General features: G+C 30.4%; 1 protein-coding gene across 2 annotated transcripts in view; it reads left to right on the top strand.

Annotated features, from left to right (window-relative positions):
- The window catches only part of LOC148300626 (cytochrome P450 9e2-like), a 229083-nt gene that overhangs the window by 197751 nt on the left and 24394 nt on the right, over positions 1 to 6938 (top strand). The window lies entirely within an intron of this gene.

Below are 6938 nucleotides of genomic sequence, written 5' to 3'. Positions count from 1 at the left end.
CACTAATTGAAACTTGCTGTAATTATTGGAGAAAAAACGTAGTTCAAAAAAGGATAAAAATGGCTTTGTTTCTTAGAGCATTTTTTTATTGCCAAACTAATTATAATTTATTGTAAAATACACATATTATAATTATTCAAAATGAGATTTATCCTTCTAAATACTAATGGTCGCAGCCCTAATGCCATCATTTGATTAATATTTGTAGTGACAAATATTTCTAACACAAATTTATTATTATTGCTTTAGATAACAATGTACCTTCTATATCATTTGATATTTCATTCAATAAAATAATAGGTTAAGGTTCATATATTTAGATGTGTGCACATAGTGAATATGCTTTTTAGTTGTCTTATAAAAAGTGCATTCGCTAGCCATTAAAAATTAAATATAAAAGGGCCCTCTATGTATAGAATTTAGCATATAGGCTTGAAGTTACTAAATGAGTTGTTATTTTTTATAATTAAATATTATGCAATCATATTCCTTGCCGTAGTGTCGAAAAACTTCTATGAAAATGTATAGAATTTTATCAGACATTTAATTTCTGTAGCAGTATTAGATCATTTGTTTTATAAATGTTCAGTTATTAGATAAATTATTTATTAATTATATATTTTTCCTTTTATATAAGCTTCTCAATTTTATGAATATTTTCATATTCAACCATTCCCGTCAAAACATTGTACACACTGGTTAATATTAGGATAGTTGGTAATTAGTAAATGTACTCAAAGTGAATATATGCATGGCCTGGAAAAAGATGTGCATTTTGGATGTATCCAAGATTTGCTCCAATGTGCGTGATTTTATTATAATTTGGGCAAATTCACTGGAACAAAATAATCTTTATGTAACTGGCATTTACTATATTTTGCTGGGAGGGAATTGATATAATCAAACTAATTTACTAATTTTATAATGAGACAACTCACCATAGAAGCATTAGATTACATTTATAATAGCTTTTGAGAAAAATGATTTCGAAAAGCTTACAAAATGATCATTATATTTTAATTAGGATAGTTATACTAAGGTAATTAGCCTCCATTTATACATATTTTCTGTGATTTGTTACTGTAAATTTAAGAAGTAATCATAAATATTTTTTTTACTTCATAAAATGAAGCTGTGTAGTGATCTTGCTTTCATGTTTAGTAATTTGGATAGAGATTCGCACTGTATTCAAAAAAACTTTTCCATTTGAATGGTTTGGAATCATTTAGTAATACATAAATTGACCAAATTGTCACCCGACACTAAACTATGTAAGATAAATGTATTTTTTAAAATGAAAATAAAATATAAAATAAAAAATAACAGTTTTATTTATTGTTTGTGTAACATATAACTAGGCGAGTTCATAATATTTTTTTATATTATATATACAGAAGCTATCCATAAAGATCTTTAATTCTTACCACTCAGTAGGCCAGACATTCTGGCCCGTATGATTCAAGTAGGCCGTGGGCCACAATGTCTGGCCCGGCGCAGTTATATGTTTATTTACCGATTTCTCTAGCACCCAAGTACAGTATCTACTCAATGAATTAGGGCCACGCAGAATTTCGCGCAATTTCTCAATTCAAACAGGAATAACTCAGAGAAAACCTTGAATAAAACAACATTGAATTTTATTTACACAAGAACACTTTATTACGCTTAAATTATGCATATATTTTCATATAAATATAGTTAGTATTTATTATTTCCACCTTTGGCAGAAATAACTGCCTCAATTCTTTTTGGCATACTTAAAATGCACTGTTTTATCGTGTTTTTTATTTCTTCGTCTTCTGACCTAATTTTTTGAATTTTTTTTTTAGACAGTCTACTGTCGGATTTGAGAATGAGTATACCTTATTTTTTAACATGCTCCATACGTTTTCTATAGGATTAAGGTCCGGAGAATTTCCAGGCCAGGGGAGCAAAGGCAGATTTTTGTTAGACAAAATTTTTATTATTGATTTAGCCCGGTGGCAAGGTGCCCCATCCTGCATGAAGGTGTATGGACCTTCTGTTGGGTCGAGTGTATGGTAGAAGGGCAATAAAATTCGTTCGAGGACCTGCTTATAGGAATTTTGGTTCATTGTTCCTTCCACGAAAAACAACGGCCCAGGTAAATTGTTAATAATACATGACCATATCATTGTTGCAGGGGGGTGTTTGATAACTTTAACCACACAGGCCTCATTGTAACGTTCCATTGGTGTTCTCCTGACGAATCGACGGCTCTCTGTCACGGCTTCTAACCGGCACTCATCACTAAAGATGACCTGAAAAATAATGAAAATTTAAGTTTAATTCAAATATATAAGTTTATTGACTAAAATGATATGTTGAAAATTCAATTTAAATAAATACCTTTTTCCAATCATCTACCGAGTAATTTCGATGTAGCCTGGCCCATTTTAATCGATCCGCTTTCATTCGTGGTGTCAATTTTGGTACTTTTACAGGGCGCCTGCATTTCAGATTTACTTCGTAAAGACGTCGCCTCAGTGTTGATACCGATATATTTATACCCTCTTCTTCCAATTTTATTTTTAATGTTTTTGCTGATGCACTTCGGTTTTCTAAGGCACTTTGAACGATTTTTTGATCAGTCCTCGGTGTTGTTTTTCTAATCTTACGACAGTTCTTTCGCTGATTGCTGGTGGCGGGTGACTGATTTTTTATTGATTTTGAAATTTTGTCCACTGTTTGACGAGAAACGTTTTCTTTTTTTGAAATTTCTCTATTAGATAGTATTCCTAATTTCAGTAGCACTATAACACTAGACTTTTTTTCCTCAGAAATGTCTTTACTTTTTCCCATTTTGTCCTTTTCAAAAAAAACACTTGTGTTTACAAAAAAAAATTATACTTTATGAACTAAAATTAAAAATTAAGTTTTTTTCACAAGACACGATAACTATATAACCTCTCTGAACAAAACAACAATCAGAACTCAAGAAACTTCACTAATAAATGAGATAGGGCTTTTTTTTGAACTTTCAACTATCTGTCTACCTGTGCTAATTAGGGACCTTTCTCAGAAAAAGGGTTTAAAATTTTGTAAACGCTTAAATAATCCAGGTATATTTTACATATTATTGAAGGTAATATACATGATATTAGATGTCAATAAAAAACTTAAAGTATTTATGTAAAATAAATGTAATAATCCAAAAGATTTCAGAGTATTCAAAAAAATAATGGGTGGCCCTAATTCATTGAGTAGATACTGTATATTCTACGAAAAAAAAATCAGGAAATACGGTGAATCATCGCAAAAATTTTAAAAACTCAACATTTCTTCAATAAAACTTTCCATTACTTATAGGAATATATATTATAGGAAAAATAGATTATCATTTTGGGTGATAGAATATTTGTCATATGCTTATATTTTTTGGGACTGTCAGTCGTTATCCTGCATTAACGACGGTTCTCCAAGGATACTCCCACATTTTGCGTCAATTTTTTGGTTTTTTGGAGCTATTATATTTAAAAATTTTGCAAAATTAGTGTTAGTAGTTAAAATAACATTTGCCAGGAGAGCCAAAATATTTATTTTAATGGTAGAAAAATGTCACATTTTTTTGATCACGGTAGCTGATCAGTTATGAGAAAAAATGGTCAGAGTGGAAACAAATAAATATAAATAATATAATATAATCATTTGTGCATTCACTAAACAAACATTAAACGTTTGCAGGGTTTGTATGTTAACTGACATTGTATGTCATTAAATAATAATTATAAATAAAAATATGATAAGAAAACAAAAAAATAAGTTTTATAATACATGTTTGATAAAGTGCATACTTATTTTTTTTTAAAGATTATTAATATCTCTATGTATCTTGATTTCTTTAAAGATATTTCCATTTTCATACAGTAGGTCCGCAAGCAGATAAATAAATTCTTTTTTTGCTGTTATATTAAGTAGTAAACAAATTATAGATGCAGATTTTTAGTGTACATTGGTTTACTCACTGAAAAAATAATATTTACTCAAGTTATCTGAAGCTAAAAGGAGATAAAAAGCATTTAAGAGATCAAATAAGATTAAAAAATTATACTTTGCATGAGGGATTAGGAAATGGAGTTTCCACAAGCAATTCAATGTAGGGTTTTTAAAAGTAGATTATTCGTTGAATTCAAAGTTAATTATACAAGTATAAAATGTAATAATTTTCCATTGCTATTACTTTTAAAATAGATATTAAATCACAAGATTACAGCATAGTAAAGATTAGAACCTCCAGAACTCAGAATAAAATCCAAGATACTATAATAGAACTAGACAACATTTTTTCAATATTGTATGGGCATTGTTTATTAACGTTACTATGAAGTATCAAGCTATCACCAAAAATGGTCAGGATTTTATTTTGATTTTGATATATATATATATATATATATATATATATATATATATATATATATATATATATATATATATATATATATATATATATATATTTGTGTATGTGTGTGTGTGTGTATATATATTTGTCAGTGAAATCAATTTTAGTACTGTGTGGAATTAGTATTTGGGAATGAATGGGAAATGTATGGAAAATCTATTCATAGATTATTATAATTGTAATAAAAGTTTTTTTTTATTTGACTTTAAATAAAATACGAGGGAACCTCTCATAAGGAGCACCTCTCATAACGCACAAGGAGCTAAAATAAAGTGAAAAAAGCTCCTTTCACAAGCAATATTTTGCATAACGAGTTACAGAGAAAGGGCAAGTCCCCTTTTCATGAGATTCACTTGTGAGCTGATACTTCTGTGACTTGGGAAGGAGTTACCAAGAAGACCTTCACTTCTGCTTGGAAAATACTTTGGCCAGAGAGTGTTGTCAAATGTGATATTGAAACAGTACCTGTGGAGTTTACAGTCAACGAGATTGTGTCATTGGCCAATATCATAGGACTCAAGGTGGATAAAAACGATATTGTAGAGCTTGTGAAAGAGCATAACCAAGTGCTGACCACCGAAGAGCTTATCGAGTTGGATCGGGTTTCACAGCAAGATATTATCGAGGAGAGCTTGTTAATGGAGGAGGAGGAAGTAGCAGAGGAACAATCTTCAAACGCAATAAGAGAAATGCTGAAACCATGGGAATCTGTTGCATCGTACGTTACGAACCATCACTCTAATAAGAAGGTGGCTATTAGTACTAAAAATTTATTCAATGATAATGCTGTGACGAATTTTGAAACGCCGGCAAAAACAAGACAGACGGTTAAGTTGTCTTAAAACAGTTTAATAGGTTAAATAATTCATTATTTGTCAAAAATTCTTATATTTATTTAAAAAAATTCAAATCTAAATTGTATTCCAAGTTGTTTTCAATTTATAAGTAATTTTATTTGAATAAAGGTTAGTAAAAAAATGTTTACAAAATTGAGTATTCTCTCGGCATGGAAAGCATTAATGTATTTAACATGCTGGAACAAATTATGCTCGTTATAAGAGGTTCCACTGTAATGATATCTCTATCTACCTATATTTTTTACGCTAAGTTGCTGCCAAAAACCTAGTATGTACTGCAAACAAAGACAAACCAATGACGACATAGAAATGTATTACGTTCAATGGGTCTAGATAGGCTCTAAAAAAATATAGCTTTTCAAATATTTGATCTTCAAAACAAATTCTATATAGAGGAGTGATATCAATTATACTAACTTAGTGAATAATTTGCCTCTGTACTAATATCTCCTGAATTAATCTCGAATTCAACATAATAATCTACATTAAATATGATTATTTTATCATGGATGTGCATTAATAGAGTTTTGATTGAAGAAAACATTACAAAAGAATAAGTGCTGCTAATATTATACAAATATATAGTATGTAAATTAAAAATATTGTTTACGCAAGTCTAAAGTAAGCCTCCTCCGCTTTTGTCCGCCTTCAAGTGTAGTGACTAGCGCGCTAGGCTACCATGCTGGAGGTCCCGGGTTGGATTCCCAAGATGGTCAATATAAATGTTAGTGATTTTTCAGTCTAATATTTATTTAATATGACCCTGGACTGGTGCCTGAAGCACAAGGCTGATCACCTTTCCTTTGTGTATTTAACGATTGAGATAGCACCGCTTCTATACGATGCAGTGCCCTATGCACCATTGGGTGCGGATAAGGGTTAATAGAAAATTTTTTTAAAAAAGTTAGTGAAAATGGATGTGTCTGACTCAGAAAAGTGCGCATGAATGAAAAAATGCATGGATGTAGAATAAGCAAATTCTGTGAACATTTATAGTGTTTTGGTGTTCTATCCTCTCTGCTTCCCTGCATGATAATAAAGTTTATTATCATTATTGACACAAGTATCATTGATAGTATCAATTGGCATCAATAGTTAACGATGTGATCCAAAAGCAAGTAGGTACAAATATCGAGATAATGAAGTAAGTACCTAAGTACTTTTCATGCTTTTGACCATTTGACATTTGATAAAAAATATTGTTATTCGAAAATAATTTTAGGATCCCCAGTAACAGTTGAGTAAAATCTAAAAAAAGAAATGCTTTTTTTATCTCTCATAAAATTTTAATGAAAATCATGGACCGTCATTTTTCCTCCAAAACTTTCTCTGTTGGCTTAGGCTTACCCTTGTTGGCCTCATTTTTTTTTTGAATTACCTAACGTCCAAGTGACTCTGAAATCTAGCTACGGCTTATGCAACACCGTTTATCATGTCCCTACTCAGGCTTCAACTTTAAAAGTTTCATAGCCTATGCCTACTTGTGAGTGGATTTACTCTTTATGTTTAAAGTTACTATAATTTCATGTAATTCATGAGTGAAAATTCTAGGCAAAAACACTCGCCATATTGTTGGCCTCAAAGGCTCAGCTTTATTTTTTAGCCAAAAGTCTAACGGAGAATTTACCTACCCAACACAGCTCTAAATGTCTGGAATTCAAAAT

Source organism: Brachycentrus maculatus, unplaced genomic scaffold, assembly GCF_059751285.1.
Source record: "Brachycentrus maculatus isolate JH-2025_06_01 unplaced genomic scaffold, ASM5975128v1 h1tg000683l, whole genome shotgun sequence".
NCBI lineage: Eukaryota > Metazoa > Arthropoda > Insecta > Trichoptera > Brachycentridae > Brachycentrus > Brachycentrus maculatus.
Note: the sequence above shows the minus strand (reverse complement) of the source record. Positions and strands in the feature narration are given on the sequence as shown.